The sequence below is a fragment of the Taeniopygia guttata genome, chromosome 11, assembly GCF_048771995.1.
Source record: "Taeniopygia guttata chromosome 11, bTaeGut7.mat, whole genome shotgun sequence".
In the NCBI taxonomy this organism is placed as follows: Eukaryota; Metazoa; Chordata; class Aves; order Passeriformes; family Estrildidae; genus Taeniopygia; species Taeniopygia guttata.
Genome location: NC_133036.1, coordinates 12,735,344 through 12,758,790, shown reverse-complemented (window position 1 = coordinate 12,758,790; position 23,447 = coordinate 12,735,344). Strand labels below are relative to the sequence as shown.

Sequence of the window (23,447 nt, the reverse complement as noted above, 5' to 3'; positions counted from 1 at the left end):
TGTTCTTATAGCTTGTCATCAAATGTTAATCCCTAAAGGGCAGGGTGGATTTTTTTTTTTTTCCTCTTAATTGCAATACATGGTTTTTAATATGTGAAATGTTCAGGAATTTAGAGGTTTCTTCTGCTGTTTCTGCCTGGAGTTTGCCTTGCCACAAGACTGGTGGAGTGCACCCTACCCAGCTCAAACAACCCATCTGGCTGATGGCCCATTCCTGCCTGGCACAGATGTCCCACTGACATCCTGCACCCCCAGTCCCATCATCTGCCATGAGCTCCACTGGAAATGGATGCGAGCACCCAGAGTCCCTGGTCTCACCTGCCCCAGCTGGGCTGAGCCCCAGCCCACACCATACACAGGCAGGAGTGGTGAGGGAGGGGGAGATACACGAGGAGATGGGGCACAGGCTGGCCAGTTCCTGTGGACAGGGACACGAAGCACCAGCTGCCTGTGGGCACCCTCCTCTCTGCAGTGTTACAGGCATTTCTAAGGCAACTGTCACCATAGAGTCCACACCTTCTATCAAAAATAGATCTACTGTGAGTAAGCAGGCACTTCAAAGCTTGAGTGAAATAATACAGGTGAATCCAGCCATCTCCACATTGCTCATAAAATCACAGACTTTACTTCAGAAACCAAGGGTTTAAATATTCTTGTTCCATTTGTAATGCAACTAGATGACAGAAACCCTACCAAAGCAAGGAAAGTAGTGAAAGGGAATATTAACACCTCTACAATTAATGGCCAGGGCTTCAGATCCATGAGGCAAATTTGCAAGTTATGAAGTGATCTTTTGATCTGCTAGAAATGCCAAAAGCAGGCTGAGCTTACCCAAAGACAAGATGATGGTGATGATGCAAGTAACAGACCAAAGGTGGGTCAGCAAGTGCAGTAACAAAGGTGTTACTCAAATAATTGCAATATCCTATACCTTCCTCCAAACTTCAGGTTTATAAGTTTTACTGTGTAGGCTCCACTACCCCTACGCACTTCTGAGCACAGATACTGAGTGAAGATACACAAATCTCAGGTACCACCAAAAACAATGTTTGCAAACACATGGGGCTGTGTGTTGGAAGACAGCAGACCCAAGACTTGCAGCTGGCAGAGACAAGGTACACATGGCAGAGTTCAGCTGGAGGGGATGGCACAGGCCAAAGGGATGCCAGAAAGGCCTCGACAGTTTCCTGAACATAATAAAAGGGCTGCAATGAAATGAAGTTTCAAAACCAAGTCAAAGCACCATGGAATTCAAATACGGGGCTTTGCACAGAGAATACAGACTCTCACCAGGTCGGATTTATTGCAAACTTTGCTTCTCTGGGGAAGAACAGAAGGAAAGAAAAAATGACAGGGAAAAGACAGGGAAGAGCACTATTTTTACATTAGGGCTACAAAGTTTCTCTATAAGCAAGACACCTAATAAATTTACCTGTGCTGGCCCTGTATTCAGACACTTAATAAGAATGCTGAAAGGTTAACAGCTAATACAGGCTAATGACAGAAAGAAAGGGGAATGTTCTGAAAATAATCTGCATGTATGGAAACAGGAATCAAACCCAGGAAGAATGGAAGTAGATAACTAGGATCTGCAGATGAGCAGTGGGGCCATAACTCCTCACACTGCCTTTTGTTCTGGTAAAGCACAGCACACCCTCAAACTGCAGGCTGCTCATGGGGATCACCCTTCTGCATTCTCCTTAGCCAAATCCATCCAACCACACGCAGTTCTATACTAAAATCTACCAAAAACAACACTGTCCCACCTGCTGTGGCTAGACCAAGAGCCACATCCCTTCAGACCCTACTGCCATGGACCGCAAGTAGCCTTTTCCGTTCCCTTTGACAAAGAGCTGATGTCAGCTCTCCAGCTCGTATCATCACCATAAATCAAGTTCCACTTCACAGCTATTTTTCCACTGTTGACTTCATCCAGACCCAATAGAAGCCAATGCAACATCTCCCATTTCACAGGATCTGAGCAGTTTCAGATGGCAGGCAATCCCAAGTTTCAGACTTAGGTTTGAGATAAAGACTTTAATACTGATGAAAAATTCACACTTGCAAATATGATAAAAAGAACAGAAAATTACTTCAACAGCAAGCCACTACCTTGAGGGACACTGATGTAATTGTAAAGCACACAACCAACTCTAGTCTTACACAAGTTTTAGTCTCTTACTTCATAAATCTTCAAAGCAGGTTTTACTACGTTATGCCTAAAGCCCTCATCCCAGCTGCAGCAAGCTCCAGCAGGAGCAGAGTTGCTCTACCAAACACTTTGTTTAGCATCACACTCCCCTCCACAAATACCCCATTCAGCAACCAGGGCTATTAATCACAGCTGAAAAGAAGTCTTTGACCAGATTTCCACACCTCAGCCTAAAAAAATACACCAATTTTTACTGCAAATCCTTCAAACTTGGAAGTTATTTCACTAGCAAACTATGTTTGCAGTGTAGGTAGCACAGAAAAAGAAGAGGCTTTTCCTGACCAGCCATTTTAATTAGAGCTACAAGTGCTTGCAAACCCATCTGGTGAGTGGGGTTATTTCCCCTTTTCCCCTCCTCAGAAAGGCCAATATTGAAGTGCTGAGCACCCCAGGCTGTCAGTGCTCCCACTCTGCTGCCATCCCAGGGGCTCAGGCCCTGGCCAGCCCAGCCCCAGCTTTCCTGGAGAGAGCTGGGTTTCACCAGCCACTGGTAGGAGTTGGTCTCTCCAGCAATCCCTCACTGTGGCTCTTTTGTGTATGCAAACATATCCGTGTGTGTGTGCCTGTGTGTGTGGCACTGCTCCCCAGGCTCGCTCATTTTAATGCTGCTTTCTCCCCAGATGAAAATATACATATTCTTATTAAGGAAAAAAAATGTGCAAAGTATAAATTTGCATCTATGATCATTTCTGGTTCGTAAATTGTATTTTAATAATAAAACAATATATTCTTCTGTACTGCCTCTTAAACATTAACAGTAAAGTCTGTCTTATTTGTACGTGAGCTTAAATGTTTTGATGAAGGAACACATAGATGGTAAAAAATGTAAAGGGAAATATAGAAGGATATGTAAAAGGATAAATAAAATCAGGAGCAAAGCTAATACATGAAGAATCCTGCCTCCTCCTTTTGATTCACGTGGGTGGATGCCCCACACTTTTATACAGCAGAATTTTATTACACAGGTTGAGGGGAATTCTCCAGCTGAGATTCTTCAACTCGAAAGACAGGCTTTGTTGGCTGCATTAAGGTGATAGAAATCACAATGAAGGAGAAAAAGTTGTATGTATGACATATAGCCCTTTGTAGCATTAAATTTAATTTGCAGAAAAACCAACACAACCACCATAAAGTGGAAACTAATATTTTTTATAACCCCTTAACAACCTGTCCTTAGTGCTAACATACCATAAAGAAATTTCAACATCTTGTTATATGTGTGGTTTATTTTAAACAACACTAAAAGGAGAACACAGTTCTTATTGAAAATTGGCACACACACAAAGAAAGGGGGAAAGCTGGCTTTTAAAACTTTATCCCAAAGCATACTTTTTTCTTTTTATTCCTATTAAATGTACAACCCTTCCACTGAAATGAAACAGAGTTTCCAAATATTTTATAATTCTGAATGGATTTCCCTAGTGTAACAGTAATAATATTTTTACAGTTAAAAGATCCACTGATTTAATAAGTGTGATTTGTGTATTTAGAAAATTCATTAGAGCAGACATTCCCCAACATTTTTAGATATATTTATTTATTTAGCCTAATTTGGGTACACTACTTCAAAAGAACGCTTAGAGCTTCCCAGTTCCTTAGTCACTCACTAATAACATCTAATAATTAATAAAGACATGTAAATTCTTAACTCCCAGAACTATTCCAAACTTACTATCTGTACGCTTCATGTCATGTCTCACTTATAGATATCTGCATTACTTTGTTTCATAAAATGCTGAAGGGACACATACTTATCTTGCTCTCCACCAACAGTGAATATTCAGGCACGATGCAACCAAAGCAAAACTAAACCCAAGCCTGAGCAAACCTCTCTTCCAGGAGCCCACAGAGTTTTCCAGCCAGCCCTGGAGGGGGGTTTAGCCACTTTCAGTGCAAGGTCATGTCCATTCTGCAAACGTCCCCTGCCCACATGCTTGTGTCAATGCCACCACGCAGAAATGCAAGGCAGGTGAGGAGCGACTACTTTGGAATGATCTCACTAGTACTAATGTTTACAACTTTGGGGGAACCAGGAGGGAATGAACCAGCAAAATGTGCAGCTGTGACATGAAAAGGAAAGGCCCATTTTAAGAGTAAATGCAATGCTTGGGACAGTGATTCCCAATGCATCTGCAGAAAAACAGAGGGCACAAGCAAACATCTCATCCCCCTTCATAAGGCCACCAGCCCTTTCAGCCTCTGCCTCCAGGCTAAAATCCCTCTCCTACAGGCAGAGACCATCAGGAATAGCATTAACTCAAAACATCTTTTCTTGGAGGCAAACAGTATTATTGTGTCTGCTCCTCTACTACAAGTGTTCCTGTCAGGGTTTTGTGTTCTGCAACATTTCCTTGTCATATTTATTTTCTTGTTTTGATTTCTGGTCTTCTGTCTCGAGGAAAACTGCCAAAACTCTAAGTCCTGTCTCCTGCAAGTGCTGCTAAGCCTCGGAAACAGGGTGTGGGGATTTCCACACATGGCTCAAGCCTGTATGTTGATAGAAGTTCACTTAAATACAACTTGCATAAAGTTTTGTATTTAAATTTCAGTGGACTAAATGAATGGCGCTTGAAAGAAGAATGAAAATAGCCCTACTTCCCTAAATAAAAGCCAAACTGAAATAGAAAAAAAAAATACCAGCACAAAAACACCTACGTTTTAAAACAAAGAACTTCCTTCCAATCTAAGTGCTATGAAAAAGGCTGAGATAATTAATTTATAGTCAAGACAAACAGGGCCACTTAGCTGCACAAATGGTTTTTTTCCCAGGCAAAATTCATCCAGTGACGCAGAGTTCCTCTACAAATTTTTATGACAGCTGAATACATTTCCTACCTGCACTTCTATTTTTCCCTCTTAATGAGATTTTGCTGGTTTTTGTTTTTTTTTTTATTTCCTGGTAAAATCTTATGGAAATTGTATGGTAAATGCAAGCTGTGTTCATAGTTGGCCCATGCTTACTCATGTTGCATGGTGCAGTCCTGCTTTGGCCGTGCCTGTGTCTGTACAGAAAGCACTTTGAGCTGCTGTGACAAATGAGCTGCCTAAAGAGCTCCATGGCAGAGAGGGATCGACCGCCGCCGTCCCTTCCTCGAGCGCGAGTTACGGGCACAGCGTGTGCTGGGAAACCTCCCCTTAGTGCTGACTGGCTTCAAGGATGGGCTCTTAGGGTGAGCGCCACTCAAGTGGATATAAAACTTCCTATTGATCAGAAAGCCAGCCCTGTAATTGATAAAGGTGCAGACAGCCTTTCTCCTCCGTCATGCCAGCAATCCGTCTAAAAATGTGAACTCCTTCTGTTTTGTTAAGGCAAGGTTTTGTGACTGTCTAGGCAGCATCAGACAAAATGTTTCTTCTAAACACATACAAGTCATGGCAAGCTCTATTACACTCGGGGAGGCTTGACCATGCCCCTGACTTCCAGCTCTTCTCATGGCAGTCCTTTGGCATCAGCCCCCACAGCCCATGCCAGAGGCTGCCATGTGCTCTGGTTAGTGCTGGTACCTTTTTGGTGAGTTCTTTGCCACAGCTTAACTCACTGCACTGCCTCTGGGCAGCCCTGAGCACACCGCAGCCTGCATTTCCCTGCAGACTACTGAAATCATCTCCTGGATTCAGGTTCAGGGGGATGGAGTGTGTTCTTACACATTTTTTTCAGATAAACTTGGAACATTTTACTTCAAATATGAGCAACGTTGCACTTGCACAATTCTCACTTCAACAGACAGCCTGGCACCAAGGTGGGCATGTTGGTTTCTGAGTACCCAGAGCAATAGCACATTCTCTATGCCTGCTCACCAACAGCTCCAACGTACAAAAGTCTAGAAAGCTTGAGGTATTTAACATAATACAGCACCTTAAGTCCTACTTAAAACTCAGGGTTTGGTATTTTGGCAAGAGAATTATTGACCAACTTTCAAAAATAGGACATGTGAGTGGCTTCTGTTAAAGCACAAACTGAGCCTGAACATTTTTGTTCATCTTTTCAGGGTACAGAACACCTGACAGAGCTAACACTTCTAATTCCTTAGACGTTGAGGAAAAAAAAAAAAATCTCCTGGTCTTAAAATAATCATCTACAGACATTCACTCACACTTGCATTTAAAATAAGTTAGTGCACTTTTGATTAAAAAAAAGTATTTTTCCATATCTATGCATATATGATAAATGCTGTTCAAGATCACAAATCAGTCTCCTAAAAAAACACACTTACCCCAGTTGAGCTGAACCTGGAGATTGCTTTAAAAAGTCAGGTTTGGGGCTATTGGCATCAGTGGAATTAGGAGTGAAGCCTTCTCTTCTAACCAGACTCATCACTTATTTACATGGAAGTAATGAGATCCTAAAAGCAGCAGCAGGGTAACAATGTACAGCCCAACTGCTCACTGGGTACCCTCAGAAATGCGACACACGCTCTGAAATGACCAAGAGGGGAAGGGAAAATTTGGAAAGCAAGTCCTGGGCTGGCAGGAAGTACAAAAGCTCACTCCCAGCATTCCCTTTCCAGGTTCACCCTTCCCTCCCCACACTTTGGATGTCCCACCAGTCAGTCCCACAAGGAAGTGCAGGAATGAATGGCTGAAGTTGGCTACATTTTTGTCATAGTTTTTTTTCTCTCTCAAACAACAGGCACACGTGAAGAAACCAACCTTCCTGTTTCCAAATCCATAACTTAGCAGATACCTTTCAAAAAACCCTTTTGTTCCACAGGCCTGGTGTGTCTGTAGCACCTGAAAAGCACCACCCCCAGCTGGCTTTGCAGGGTCACTAGCTGCAGTGTGCTGCAATAGCTGGGGCTGTAGTACCACATTATTCAAAGGCAGCAAGGTAAGACCCTTTCCACTTTACCTGGGAACAAGACAGATTAATACCTCCATCACTGCTGTGCTGTCATCAAAACACCAGCCAACAGGTATGGGATCAGTGAAAACCCCCAAACTTCTGGAAGGCAGGGCTGTTTGCAAAACCAAAATGAGAGAGCTTTTAATAACTCAAAAATACAGTGTGATGGTTTGGAACAGCAGCTTTTCATTTCAGCAAGTTTATATTACAGTATATGTCTCCTTGAGCTAAGAGATCGTTTGTTTAAATTACTTGATTATATGTAATGATACTGCTCTTATAAAATAAGATTCAACATTGTCACTGGGGGAGAGGGTGGAAACATCACAGAAATTTAACAAGAAAGAAAAAATATTATACAACTCTTGCTGTAATAAAACATTAGGAGGATTTTTACTTGACTGTTAAAAACGAGCAAAGCTAGAAACATGTTTTACCCCAGCTATTAACATTAACTCTTCATTCACAGAGTATAATGTACAGTTTTGATCAAGCTACAGGATCCACATGCTCACAAAATATTTAACAAATTATGCTATTAAATACATAGCATGGTATTAGCCTCCAACAATTTATGCCATTGCCTCCTGCCACTTTGTTTTCCTAAACCTTGGAGTCTGATTCACATATGTAAGTCAGATTGTTTTATTTTTAACCTAATAGGGATTGGAAATAATTAATTTCAAATACCAGAAAGTGTATGGTTTCAAAAATGTCTTTTGCACTTCTATAGACTGAAATGAGAATAAAAATTCAAATTTAATAAAATTTGAGCGCTGGAAAAGTAAAATCATTTACCAGAGAGTTGAAAAGCAGCTTACACATATATATTGAACATTTTCTGAAACTATCCCACAGGGCAGACAGGAAAAATAACAGCTCACCTATCGACCTAATTTTTTATTCTGCAACTTTTAAGATGAAAAGGGTGGATCTTGTCTTTCTACACTTAATTGAGCTTAACTAAGGGAAGAAAAGATGGACCTGCTCCCAAATGAGAATAGACTGATGGAAAGTGATATATTTACCCTGTTGAAATCATTTATCAGTCTGGATCCTCCCACTGCTTCCCAGAAGCAGTTCCTGTTTGCCCACCCTCATTAGGCCAATTCCAGCTTCTCCTAAGCCCCTGTGAGGAGGAGGAAGAATCACACCTTTGGCAGGGGTGGTGCTGCCCTCCTGCTTGCTGCCTCTGGAGCAGACAGGGCACTGCTGATCTCTGCTACCTGGGAACACTCGGCTCCTCTGCAGGAGCTGGTCCTGCCCAGGGATCCCAGTGAGCAGAGGAAACAGAAAACATAGCACAGTTACTCAGTCTGACATAAGATAAACTTCTAAAGAAAATAAATAAATAAACCCCCAATACAATAATCTCTCCATCATTCATGTTTTATCATGAGCTTAATCCTGAAGTCCTTCTGTTTCTGGAGGCACAGATAGTCCTGAATAAAAATTATTTCATATTTAATTAAACCCAACATTTACATATTGGACAAGAACAGGAAACGCTGGCTATAAATACACTTTCTGACCACCCAGCCTCACTTATCCACAGCACAGTGGCTGCACTATAAGGGGGAAGAACTTATGTTCTCCCACACAGTGAGAACAATTGTACTTTTTGAGAGAGCTCTTGTTGATCTACATTTAAACATACAAACTCAAGGAGAAAAACATTCTTCAGAGCATCCCTTCCTCTACCCACCCCCACGGGACATTATCACTCCTGGACAACACTCACAGCCTTTGTCTGTGTGTCCAACATGAGGTGAGAAAAGGACAGATGATAAAGAGTCAAAGTGAATATGCCTGCATGGAAGGGTGAATCATTACTAGATGTCAAAGCTTTCATCAATAATTTTCACTGTAGCTTAAGAAAACAGCTAAATGTATCCTAAACATAGATATTTCTTGTGCTAACCACCCAGGATAGTATTTTTCTAATACGTAGCAGCTCAGTGGTGTCTCCAACCATTCATCTGGTAACATAACTTGTCTGGGGCTTGGTTTAGGAGCTATCACAGATTCACAGCATAAATATATATAGGTGTTTATGTATGTTTGTACACATACCTGCAACTTTTTTTTCCTAGCAAGAGCATCTGATTTGGGGCTCTAGTTAGAATTTTTTATTTAGTAATCAGGCTTTACACTGTCAACAAACACTTTTCAAAATATAAAAGTAATTTTTTGCTACAGCTAGCTTTTCCAATTAGATGGTTTATGAGACACAGTTGGTCCTGCCAGGCAGAAGTCTGAAATAGGCAAAGGATCATTTTCACCCCAATTTACAGCTGGGATGGCAAGGCAGGATAATCACCTGGGGCTGATGAGTTTTCTTACATTATCCTGCTTTGATACATTTCCTACATTATCCTGCTTCAATCCAGCTGAAGGCTTCAAAACCAGAAATACCGTCCTTCAAGAGTTGCAACAGTGTCTCAAGTTACTAAACACCTATCATTGCTAAACATTTACACTCTTAAGTTAATAGACAAGTAGGAATTAATAATAAACAAAAAAGTACCAAAGCACCCAAACAAACAGCCATGTTTTTCACTTGACAGAAACCCCCTTTCCCTGTTCTCCAGCAGGTAGTCCTTGCTATGCTGAAATCAAACTGCTGGAAGAAGAGCCTGGGGTAGCAGGCAGGAGCAGCAGTATGACCCTGCCTGCACAGGCAGGGATACCAGGGCACAGCCACCAGGCAGCCAGGCTGCTCACCATCCTCCCTTCCCCACGTCCTCAGCATCCACCAAACCTGCTGTGCCTGTACCCCAGCTAATGCACAGCTTTGTTTATTTTGGGCTAACTCACACTCACCCACATCTATACTAACATGGGCAGCACTTTCCTCTTCCCTTTTAATGCTCTTTTTATCTTAATAAAAATGTTATTTACCATATTTCTAAAAGATTGATTTGTGTTCTCCAGGTGTTATAAGCTATGCAGCAGTTTAATATCAAATATAAAACAGAAAAATTAACTATACTGCAAACTTTCCAGTAGCAATGCAAATATACACCTTAACAGATATACCCAGGTTGAAATACCTAAGGAGAGGACGCAGCATATCCATCTTCATTAAGTTTGACTTCAAATACTAAAGATGGGAGTAAATCACGCCCTGATGCTGTGGGCAGAGCCAAATTAATTTTAGCCATTGCCTCTTTCCACAGGCAGGGCTAACTCAGAGATGCTGAAGGCCACTCACAGGCCCGTGGTCACACAGAAATGTCACAGCCAGTCAGCACAGTGAGCTCCAGCAGCTCTGAGCATAACTAAGGGGTAAAACACAGAGTGGTGAAGCATACTTGCTCTCATATTAAAGCCTGCTAGGTCAGCATTTTTTGGATCAACACCTTTGGTTTCATGTGCTCACTTGTGTTGGGGAGATAATCCCAGCGTGTGCTGTGCTGAACACCCAGAAGTGATGTGGGACAGGAGCAGTGCAGGCTGATCACCTCTCTCCGGCTCTGGGTGTGCAAAGGAGGCACATTTGGTAGGTTGCAGAGCATTTTGCCAAGATACCAAAACTCCCATTTGTTCCCTCTGTCATTTGGCCACTCACACCACGTAAGAATGAGCAAACCAGAGTGCTGGGCAGATTTTCTCCCTGTGGTGTACAAAGCTAGAAGGCACCACGTGCCACCAGCTCCCACCTGGCCAGCCACCCTGCCAGCCCCACCGCCCCTGCACGCGGGCAGGGGACCAAGTTGTTGACTTTCTTCCCTCCTGGCCACTTTGGGAATCAGCAGTCTTATCTCCCCAAGCCAAAGAAGCTGGGCACAGCAGATGGCTGCCAAAATAAAGAAAAAAATAAAAGAAAGAAAAGAAAAACAATCACCCAGCTCCTGGGTGGCACAGGCAGGAATTTTGCTGCCATCCCCTAGAAGATGCTTCAGATCTCCTGCTGTGGGCTCAGTGTTGAACTCCCTGCCACTGCTTGGGCAGGAACAGTGCTGCCCGGGACAGACATTTGCCCAAACCCTCCATGAACAACACCAAGCCAAAAAAAGTAAATCTAAAGTAGCAGCCCTCAAAGCTGCCTGGCAGGACTGGACAGCCGGGGCACTGCAGCTCCCTGCGAGTGAGGGGCACTCGATGGCACATCAGCACTCAGGCAGCCCTGGATACCAAATTAGTGGTCTTGAACATATACAATTTGAGAAATAATTTACTGCACTGTGAAACACTGATAACTTCAAGTATTAAAAACCTAATCTCACATATTAAAATGAATTTACTACAATCAAATCAACAGCTCAGTGTCCTCTGAATTTCCTCCAGTCAGCTAATTTAATTAATCAATTTTTTCACTTGGATATAGATTTTAGATTTGCGTTTTGCCATCAGAAAATACCTTGTGCAATAGTATAAGATCTCCACAAAGAAAATTAATTTTTACAGGGATTGGATTTCATTCCCTTAAGCTGAAATTCTGATCACTAAGCAGCAAGAATACTGCTGTAGCACACAGGATATCACTCAGGATGTGACAGTTTCCTCTTGTTTTAAGCTACTTTAAAAAAAAAAAAAATCTCAAATTAGCAACAGAGTATTGCTTTTGATTAGCAGCAGAGGGACTGTGAGCACATTGGGCCCAATCCAGCTACTTAGAAGTTTTGCTTTTAACTTTGATGGAAATTAAATAGGAATGTAATTCAGTGCAGCAGAATCTGTTCTTGAAATGCAGTTCCAGCATTAAGCCTGTGAGTGCATCACTGCTTTTCCTCTCCAAAGCCCTCAGTACATCCACAAGCCCCCAGTGCTGGCTCGCACTGGGGCTTGTCCCCTGTCCCAGGGCCGGATGCTGCTCCCCACCATGCCAGGAGCAGGTCACAGCCCTGCCAGGCCCAGGGGTGGGCAGAGCCACGTACGCCTGGGTCCTCCCCAGAGCTGGACACGTGTGACCATAGGAGAAAACACACTCCTATGGTGCCTTCTTTAGGGTATAACACCATACCCTCCCTCTCTTAGACCTGTACCAACCTCATTGTTACTGACTTTGGCACTACTCAAGTAAATTGCGTAAATAAAAGAATACAGTGGTGCAGTTGTCCAGACCCCAAACTGAATTTTGAGGGGAGTACTTGAAAAGTTCAGCTCAGAGTGCTTTTATCAGCATCTTTCCAATGCCATTTTCAAGCGTACCTTAAAATCTGGCCCATCTTCTCAACCTGTGTAATCCTGATAACTGAACTTGAGAGGGTCACATCCTGTATTGCTCCAAAACTCACTTAGCCTTGACTCTCCTATGTTTGTGTTGGTAGGACTTTGCTTAAATAACCCATTTGTTGGGCTAACACAACATTTTGTTTGGCTTGCAAACCCCATCTGGGTAAACGCACATTTCCCTTGTTTCATTTTTCGATAATTTTCTTTAATTGACCTTACAAAGATGCTTGCAGAAGTTTAAATGAGGCATAGTTAGAGCTTTCAAAAATACATATAATTATACACACCTACAGACTCTAAGGAAAAAGTAAGAAACAAGAACTGATCCTGAAGAGCCCAACAGGAGATTTGCAAAGTTTTGGTTTAACACCAGCCGCTGCATATTTGGAGTTTATGGCAGATAAAGGACTTTTATAGAATTGGGACACGTAGCATTTTTATACTGGTTCCACCCCATTGCTAGCTGAACCCACCACAGTGCTGCAGCAACTGAAGCTGTGTAGTTTGGCCAGACCCTCTCCATTTGTAAAGATGGACTTCATCAGGTGCTTTAGGAACCCTTGGTACATCCATATGTCCCATCCCTCTCTGAAACACCAATGGGAAGCTCAGCACTAGCAGTGTTACACAGCAGCCAGTTGAACTCAGCAAGTTTCACACATTTAATGCCAGTGGAAAAGTCTGACAGATGAATACAAACCAAAGTCTTAAAATTACCCCCACAGAAATCAGTCGTGCACCCAGAAAGTGAAGTGAGAGATTTTGTCTGCTTAATGAGAGCAGAGGGGGCCAGACACAGGCTCAGAGCAACAAAAATCAATCTTGCACACAAAAAAGGACAAAGGGGCAGGTAGGACAGCGTAGAGGGGAGGGCCAGGTTGACAAGCTTCTCCGAAAAAAGGGCAAGTCTTTCCTAGGAACTGGAGTACCCAGGCAAAGGTCAACGGAGGGGGCAGAATGTATGTCAGCTAGGGCATAAAGTATTGCAAAAGTAGAAAAAAGAAGAAAAAGCAAAAGGAAAAGAGGACTTGGCTGGACAAAAATCTAATCCTACTACTATTAGGGATTACAGGACCTCTGGGTCAGCAGCAACTTGAGATCAGCACTACTGCAACTACCTGTGCCGTGCTGAGAGCTAAAACCAGAGCAAACAGCAGGCGCCACTTCATCGTTCCTGGCCCCTACCCCACCAAACCATGAGCAAGAAGCACCGAGACACTTGGGAACGCAACACAGGGACATCAGCCATCTCCAGGGACCCCGGCCTACCCTCCATAAATATTTTGTGTCTTAGAAAGTCAGCGGAGCCACACCTGACAGCAATCCCTGTAAACAGAAGAGTCCCAGGTTAAAAGAGGCAGATCTTTTGTCTGTGAAGCAAGAGCCCAAAAGGAGGAGCGAGGGTGGCAGGCGAGGAGCAGGGCTGCAGAGCCGCTCCAGCAGCGCCAGCGGACATCTCGCAGCCCTCCTGCCGCAGCAGCGCCGAGGTGCCGACCCAGGGAGGGGGAGGCAGCGAGCCGGGACCCGCGGGGCTGTGCTGCAGAATCCAGACCTCGGGCTGGCGTGCTCCAGGGAGCGGCAGCTCGGGTATGTGGAGCAATTTAAAGGTGGAGGCTGGCAGACGTATTGCACACGGGCTGAGACTGCAGTGCAGCACCGAGGCTGGAAAGGGTCGTGCTGGTCCAGCTCGTCCCTTGGAGCCCCGAGCGACACGCGGGGCAGGAGCGGGAGCCCACCGCCGTGCCCCCCGCCCGCTCGGGTGTCTGCCGGACGGACCCCACCACCGACACCTCCGGCAGATGGCCGCCCCCCGGCCTCAGCCCACCCCTCACAAAAATTACTTAAATTCAAACCAGGCAGGGAAGGGGGGGATAAAAAAAGAAGGAAAACAAATCAGGATCATTTCAGAGCGGTAGAAATAGGAGGCTCGGCTGGCTGCAGGAGAAACCAGCTGATGCAATTATGCTGGCGGCCGGCAGTAGACCATCTGCCCGGCTCCCGGGTTGCTGTTGTTGCAGTCTCAGCGGGGCTCGCTCCCAGAAGAGCGGGGCCCCGCGGCCGGAGGGAGCCATCTGCCCGGCCCCGGGCTGTCGGGGCGGCGCTCCGCGGGGGCGGCCCGGGCACGGACACGCGGGGCCGGCATGGGCAGCTGCCCTGCGTCTTCTGCAGGGGATTTGCTCGCCTCCCGTGCCACCACACAAACCGGCTGTGTTTGTGGAGCATCTTTGTGCCTGCTTGTGTTTAGCGCTTACGCGGTGTGCATGGCGGGGAGTCTGGGACATCCCCTGTCCTTCGGGGAGCGGTGGGGACACTGAGGAACCAGTGACAGCCACCCCATCCCACAGAGCTGCTCCAGGGCTGGGCCCCAAACCTGTACCCCATGATTTACGCCACAGTGAGGGTGATGATTGCCACCTTCATTTATATTTTGTCATTCCTATGTTTGTCAATAAAACACAAGTAGAAAATTACAACAAGAGGGAAAGGGATGAGCTCTGTCAAGGAAATTTGACGAGAATGCCGTTCTGAGGACTTCTATTGCAAGCAGCTACCTTTTCTAAGGCACGGCAGGTACATTTGATCCTTCCGGAGTTTTCCCAGTTACACCGTGTCTACTCTGGGGGTATGGGAAGTGCCCTGCATCACCCAGGGCTTGTGCTGGGTATCGCCTGGAGCCAAGTTTCAGTAACAAGTCTGCTCTCACTGACAAGCTTTCTACAAACTTGTCAGGCTCAAACAGAAAGAGGTAAGAAATTGTATTTTTTTTTTCCTTTTTAACCATATCAAGTCCATACACCTATTGCTGCCCCAGGCTTAGTCTGAGCATTCATCTGCAATCAATTAAACAAACAATCCAGTGTCCAAGTGGATTTCATTCTGAATTTAAGCTTTCAGTCTATAAAAATTTATAATTTTCCACTCCCAAATTAATTGCTATTCAGAAAGAAATTAAGTAGGGAGGGATGCAAGCCCGTGCCAATCCATCTCACCACTTCCCCAGCACTGACAAGTCCCTGGGCACTGAGCACAGCAAAACTGCCCATGGCCAATTTCCTGGGCCATTATTTCAGGACTGGCAGCTTCAGGAGGGATGCAAACTAAGAGACATAGTGCTTCCCCCACCCCTTGCTGCCCCATCCCATCCCTGCACCTCCCTGCAGCTGAGTGCTTTCCTCTCTAAAGCTAAAGCTGGAGACCAGCAGTGACAAGGCTGATGAACCCATTAACAAGTACTAACACAATACGTGGGTGTGAGTTATCAGACCACACTTACACTTCAGTTTTAATTTAGACAATGCCTGGAACCGTAGTCAGTCACAGCTGAACTATTTATCTCTTGAAGTGAATAAAGGAAAGGGAACTCTGAACATGGCCAGGACTGGCCCAACCTGTCACCACATCCCCACTCCTACGGAGCATTTGCCTGTATGAGCTGCTCACCATTTGCTGAAGCTCTCCCAGCAGATTTGGGGTGCTTCCCTCCTTCCTTCACCCTCCTGTTGTTTCTAGAGGTTTGAGACCAGAGCTACCATTGACCAGCACCCCATACTACTGCCTGGGAACACCAGCTCAGACTGGACCACCAGCAAAGGGTACATGTGTAAAACCTCATTTCTGATGGAAACCAGGCTGAAATGCTGCATGTGACCTCATTTTTTAGTGGCCATGTCTGTGACATAACCAAGGGCCAAATTCAGTAACAAACCTAAGTCAGGTTATGCTGTGTAATAAACAATATCCTGAGACTATTCCCTCCTTTACCTTTTCAAGGACTCTCTCCCTTTCCTCTGTTCCTTTTCCCAAAATGAAGCTGAATGTAAAGATGAGCTGGGAATGCTGGAAGCAGAGCTGCTGCACTGCAGGGAACCAAACATGAAGCCAGGCAGGGGCCAAAGCACCCAACAACAGTGGAACAAAGGTAAAAGTAGGAGTGGAGTGGAAAGCTCCACGCTGTACTTAAAGGAGGATTATGGTTCCTGCTACTCCACCTTATGACAATGCAAGCCCAGGGGTACCCAGCCAGAAATAACTCCGAATTTCATCAGCCATGATTACAGCCTCCACCATAGGATGGCACAGTTTATATAACAGAGAGGCAAAGAGACTTGCTCTCAAGTTTCAGGATGCAAATGGTTAATATTGCTCACTAAAAGCCATTCTCATTATAATGAGGCAAGGAATAAAGGGGATTAAAGTAACTTAAACTGAAATCTTGTCCTCTTTTGTCATACAGGTTAGAAGGAAAAACAGCAGTTCTGATACTGCAGAAAAGCTTGTAGTGCTTCCTTTCTACAGGAGGGAAATTATTCTCAGGCTTTGTTAGCACCATTCCTGCACTCCCTTCACTCACAAGTTTTGTCCTTGGCCCCACAAGGGTCCAAGAAGTTCTTTGTGGAAGAGAGAACATCACAAGGAGCCCAGCAAAGGGCATCATCACTGGCTCCTGCTTATCCCTTAGTGCCCAGGCTGGGCATGGAGCCCCAGCACCCACAAACCACAGGGGCCAGTGCCAGGGTGGTGATTCACTTGGTTGCACAGAGTGTAATAAAAAGCTATTTTAAGATTTTTAGATGCCTTCAAATAATGTTCTCATTGCTGTAGCTACCCAGCATAAACTAAATAAAAGCTCTAATCTCTAAAACACAGTACCTTTTTTCCAAAAACATGGAAATGGGGAGGGAAGAATGTACAAACCAAAACAAGTGGGTATACTTCTTGTGGGATCTGCACTATGGAAGAAATGCAGAGCAAGTCCCCCTTCTCCCTAGAGGGTCTTTTTTCAAGAGGGAGAATAATAATAATGTAGTAATAATAAGCACTTATATAGCGCTTTACATTTTCAAAGCACTGTGTAAACATAAACTAATGGGACACAGTAGAATAAGTAGTGTCTAAAATGAGTTTATGTACTGCATTATATTTTTCTACAAAGTGGCTGGGGCTGGTTTTAAAATTAAATTCCCCCACATATTGATACTAGTGCAAATGAACCTCCTTTAAAGAAATGTAACAAAACCATTTCTCATTAGTTACCCTCTACAACCTTCATATTTCCAAATTTTGGCTCAAAGCAAATCACTTAGATAGTTTCATAGGTGCAAAATGCATTTAGTTTCACAAGAAGTGAAGTTAGGTGGGCTAACTGCTTAGGGTGATATATCAGTAAACTTGTAGGCACATGCCAATGCTTTCTGAGAGAAAGTCACATAGAAGATTCAAAATATTTCATAGAAGGAAGTTTTTAAGAAAGAATCTGAGAAATACAGAGAACTGGAACTATTGCTACCTTGTGGACAGATTAGCAAGGCAACCAGCACCTTCTCAGTACAAGACTACACAGCAAGGAAAGAAGCCCCTATACTGGAACTAGAAATCAAGCATCACTTTCCATTTTATACAACAGACTTAACAGGAAAATAATCTATAATAGGGAAAATGAAACAACCACAAAGCAAATCCAAATATTATGACCTGAACTGTAACATTGGTGTTACATTTCACTTTCACCTATACAGCATCTCACAGTGTTTAATAAATTCATTCACTCCACTCTCCAAGGCACAAATGTTATATCCTCTGCATACAACAAAGATAGAAAACATTGAAAGAAGGAAGAAAACAAAACTGACACATGATCCTTCTTCCAGAAGCCATGGCAGAGGCAGAAGGGGGAAAATCTGACTCCAAGTCTCTTCTAGTAGCCTGGAGTATCTTATTATTTTGCAAACTTTTCTTTGATTTGCTTTACAGCAAACCCAGGTGCTTCTGTCATGAACCAGAGCCCAGCATACTACAGCATGTAAGCACAGAATGAAAAGGCTGCACAGGACTGAAGCAACTGAGGAATGGTTTGGTTTTTTTCTCATATTCTCAAGCTACGAATCAAATGCCAGTCAAAAATGCCATGCTGAATATATCTACCTTTAGGCATGCGCTTAACTGTAAGTATATGAGTAATCCCAGCGGTTTCAGTTTTGGGGATTTTAATAGTTGTATGGTTTTCATAACTACAGGAAAAACCCTTTCCAACAAACTGCCAGTGCGACTCCCTGTTGTACTACACCACAATTACTGGAACATATTTGGTATTTCTCAAGAGGTTCAGATAATGAAGAATCCTCCAAATTTTCTATTAGCCCAAACTCAGGAATTCTGCATCAGGGAGTTAACAGCAGAACAGACTGTGTACGTTAGGTATTGCAAAAGAAAGAGAAAGAGAGGCAGAAATATTTATAAAATGTAAACCTTCCTTTTTTAAGAAAGGTTGTTTGTGAGTCTGGACTGCAGCTCAACCAATGCTATTGCACAAGCATGCTGAGTTAAACATCTTATTCTCCTGTATTCCTTTATAAGAGGCACATTTCTTCATATTTTCACACCACAAAGATTTCCAAAATCTGAACAAGATTGATATTAAATAGGAAAACACACAATAAACCAGTCTTTTATTCTTTGATGTGCTGTTGGTTTAACACTGAATCACAGGCTTCTACTAAAAACCCACATCATTAGTTACACTTACAAGGAAATGTTTTTTAAAAGCAAGGAAAGGTACAATGTTGTGGTTGCTTTGGGGTTTTTGTTTGTTGGTTTTTCTTCTTGGCAAACAACCAATTCTTTTACTTCATGTGACTAAAAATAAGCAAATGGGGGGAAGGGGGAGGAAGATAGGGGGAGAGGGGATCCTTCCTAACAGGGAAAGCCATCAAATTTTGCTGCATCAGAAATTATCCCAGTAAGAATACAAACAAGCAGGAGGCACTGCTGCAACTAGAGAGGCCAGGCTGGCCACAAGCTTCATGGGCCCAAGGACGCCAGGTGCTTTGGGCAGCAGAGGCTTTGTCCTCCACAAAACCACTGTGACATTATAAGCCCAGGCAGAACATTCATGGGATGTGGTGCTATTGCACCATAGTCCAAATTTGCCCCTAAGAAAACAGACTATAAGGTAGCCAAAAGAGCTGGAATTTACCATAGTATCTCCTGTTACCCAAGCACGAGAGACAGACCAGCCTCTGCCAAAGAACTGTCTGGCATTTAAGTAGTAGGATTAGCACAAGCACCCACTTGGTGGTGCGGGCCCCATGGTGACACAGTCTATGGTGCACGCTAAAAGCAGAATAACAAATCTCCCTTTCCCTTGAGATACATAACCTAATTTCTTAGTGGCATTATTTCTACTACGTTAGAACAGAGAAGAAAATTGTTCCCCAGCAATGCTGCCTCACACAAGGCGGCTGCCAGCAATTCACCAGCACAGGAAAGTGAAAGATGCCGGCAGAACTCTGGTCCAGGTGCCTTCTCCGTGCCTCGCAGAAGGAGCTCTGCCCTTCTCTGCTTTCAGAGCACAGCTACCTGCTCGGCTGGGCCCCAGCCAGAGGGGAACGAGGAGCAGCATCCAGCCACTGCAGGGACACAGCACCAGGCACTCCACAGCCCACACCTCTGCTGGGACATATTGTGCCAGGAATGGCAGAGAGCACCAAGCACTTGTACAACTTGAGTCTACTCTTCATAACTTCCAGTGAACGTCTTCAGGCTGTACTCCTTTGCAGCCTGTGCTTCACTATGGATCTGAGCACTTGCTTCAACAGCCATCATTGCTGGGCACATTCTCAGGGGGCTCACAGCCTGCCTGCCAGCCCCTGCAGACACACATGCACACCCACTTCCACACAAGGGGCCACAGCCCAGCCTCCCCACAAAGGCTCTTTCCACAAAGGTTTGACCCAAAGCGATGGAACTCAGACACTGATATGGAGGCTTTCCCTACCCTAACACACCCCAGACCTGTGCAGGGCCAGCAGAGAGCTACAGGGTTACTTTTCTGGTGGGCTGGTAGGTCAAACTGGCTCTGAAGGAAGCTAGGAAGGCAGCAGGACAAGGATCCAGAAAGAGAAGAACTAACCCCATCACATCTGCCCTCACCTGGAGCAGCCGTGGGCACAGCCATGGGACTGGGCCAGGCAGCTGAGAGGCAAAAAGCAGTTTCACAGGCTGAGTGCAAGGTAATGGCAGCCTCAAACCAACCAGGGATCATCTCCATGCTCCCTTCCAGAGCAGTGTGTTTAACATATGCCAATTTGCAGACTGTATTTAATCCAGGGGCAACATCAAATCGAGAAAATCTTCAGAAAAAAACAAACTTGTTGGGGTGTACAATAAAAGAAAATCAAGTCCAGCCAGCAATAGACAGTAAGAAGGAGAAGCAGATAAATTCCCTCTAATAAAGGGGCCAGCTGCCTTCAGCTTCCCGAAAGAGCAGGATTACCACATCTCCACCCCACCAGGGCCTCAGCAGCTCCCACCATGGGCTGAGCAGTGGCTGAGGCTGGACTCTGGGCTCACTACCCAGCAGGCAAGCACACCCTGCCCTATCCTCCCCTGCCTGCTTCCTTCCCTGAAGGCACTTCCAGGGCTGTGGTCATGTTCTCCCTAACTGCAAGGAGCAAAACCAGCAAAGATTCAAAGGAGGAAAAACAAGCAAAGAGGCTTCAACCTGGGGAGGAAATCCTACCTGTAAGTATTCCCTCTCAAGCTTCCCAAGCTCCACAGTGGGCCAGACGCAATAGGAAGGGAAACAAAGCTGCTAGAGGGACTTCACAGACATTTTCTTAGGTTGCAGATATGTAGGAATCATCATCCCACAGTTGGGCTGTTTTCCCTTGAAATCATCATCATCTGTGCATAAATTAAAAATCAAGTTCTTGGTGGCTACCTCAAGCAATGTTTTTATTAGGTGGTTTGAGGTTTGCTAGGAGACAAGCATTTACAGCTGGCATGTGCACCACCCCCAGTGCTTGGACAAACAGGCAGGCTAGAAGAGACCACATGTAGCCGGGCAAGACACTTTTCTCCTAAATAAGACCTGCAGAAACAAAACAGCACTCTGAGGGACAGCAGAAAGAAACAATTTTGCTTCCTTTTACCTTAACACTGTGGGACAGAAAGGTTTTAGCAGCCTCTGCTCTGGAGGCAGCCAGGACCTCCAAAGCCACTGGAGACAGCAATTTCTCTACCTGCCTTTTTGTTTGCTCAAGTTTTGCACCACATTGGCTTTGCTCATGCCAGTCAGACAGCAGCAGGTTTTAAGGCACTAGCCAGGTTTTAAGTCTGATGTCTTCAGCTGTGCCACTAACTGCTACAACAGAGAGAACATTTCTTGGATGGCCATGTGTGGGGATACAAAAACGTCATTTACAACTTGGCATCTCAAGGAGGACAGGGTGGTACAGCAGCAGGTGACAAATTAAAAGCTCATTTTTATATGCACTTTCTTTGGAGCCACATTTTGAATACAGACCCACTGGCAAGGGGGAAAACCATAACTCTGATACCTCTTTATGAAAATATGCATTTTGTCTTTGGGAGAATTCCTGGTGCATGTCAGAGCAGCCAGCAAACCCCATTTGTGAGCAATCTGCCTGCATAACATCAACAGCCCCACCACCAACACAGCATCCTTCTGCCAATTGCAGGGGGTTTGTGCCCCCAGGCCCCTGAGCAGCAGCTCCTGCTGCAGCCAGGGACACCCAGCAGTGCAGCCTGGCAGCTCTGCAGGCAGGGCAGGCAGCTCCCCCTCCACAGCACCCTCGGGGCACTGCAGCCAGGCACACCACGCCTCTGCCAAGCATCTCTCAGGGGTGGGGGCTTTCAGACCCTCACCTTTGTGTTCAGGCTTATTACTGAATCTACTTATATTGAGAAGAATGAAAAAAGATCTCTGTTAAGTGTTTGAGACAAAAAATAGTAATAAAAATAAATCAAATTTGAGTTCTAAACCAAATATCACTTATCTGTTATCAAGCAGGAAAGAAAACACCCTTGAAATTATAAGAATCAGGTCAATGGACTCATATACAAGCATTGACTAAAGAGCCAAAGACAAGCACTCAGAGTTTCATTTTAAAACAGCTCATAATGCATTGTACCATACTCCTCAAGTATGCTCAGAATCAGACCAAAGTACTTATATTTAAAAAAAAAAAGAAAAAAAAATCTTTGAGGCAACAACTTTGGCAGCCAGAGTTGCCTACCACATTGCCCACAACGTATCCCTGCCAGAAACACACCATTTTTTCTACATAATTCTAGCATAAACATAAATAAGGTACAAGTCACACACAGCCTTCCTTCTCTACTTCCCTACCCCGGTATTTTCAGTACTCTGCCACATCCCACATGCCCTCTGGGGGAACAGTCTGGTCAGTAAAAGCAAAGAAATTATGAAGGGCAAGGCATGCCATTTTCCTAGAAATAAAGGAGGCCATGAACAAATTACCCAACCAAAATGCATCCACAGAATTCAGCAATAAATAATACACAAGCTTGGCATTACTGTGTAATCTAGTATCTCTTTACTCATGTGAGTAATCTAATGAAGCAATAGAAATCTGAGTAATAGCTTGAATAAGTAAATTAGAACAAAGCTACATTTACCTATCAAGCAAAATAGCCAGAATACTGCTGCTTTTTTCAGCACAGCAGGCAGGCTCATGCATCAGAAAAACTTCCTTGCATTTTGCAACCATTTTAGTTGGCCCAACAAAAGATATTACCTATTCCTCTAAGCTTTCTCTTTCATTTACACACAAAGACACATTATATACTATATGTATTTGTGTATATTCACAGAGTAAGTGTTGAAAGCCTACTTTTTCCAGTTACCAACCTGATCTCCCCTTCTGTCCAAAACCCTGAACAATTGCGAGTCCTCACAGGCCAAGTTCAGATACTGCCATGATCCTAAAATAGTTGAAACGCCAAGAACTCATGACTGCAATCACACTTGTCCTCAAATGTCTCTATAGTAAACAGAAGATAACTATATAGGACAACAAATGCACTCCTCCAGGCAGGAAAGCATTGTTACTGTCTAGTAAGAGCAGAAAAGCTATTTTGTTTAAGTCATTTGCATGTCTAGTGGTTTTTTTCTACTTATGCATAATGACACACTTTTCCACGGAGCTGGAGTCACTTTTCAGATCTGTTCCTCTCTAAGTCTTTAGATTTAAACTTTAAAATAATATCGATACAGCTCCAGATAAGCCAACCTCCATGCCAAGGCTTTGCACCCTCCATAACAAAAATTACAGCAACAGATTTCCTACTTTCCCTATTTTATTTCTCGCTCTGTTTAGCCTCTCCACTTCTCAAAGTATGAAGTGCAGCCTTCTACCATGTTTTTTCTCTCCCTCCTTTTAGTTTGCCATT

General features: G+C 44.2%; 1 protein-coding gene across 2 annotated transcripts in view; it reads right to left on the bottom strand.

The window, feature by feature from the left end:
- Window positions 1-23,447, bottom strand: part of ZNF423 (zinc finger protein 423) — a 225,722-nt gene that overhangs the window by 193,489 nt on the left and 8,786 nt on the right. The window lies entirely within an intron of this gene.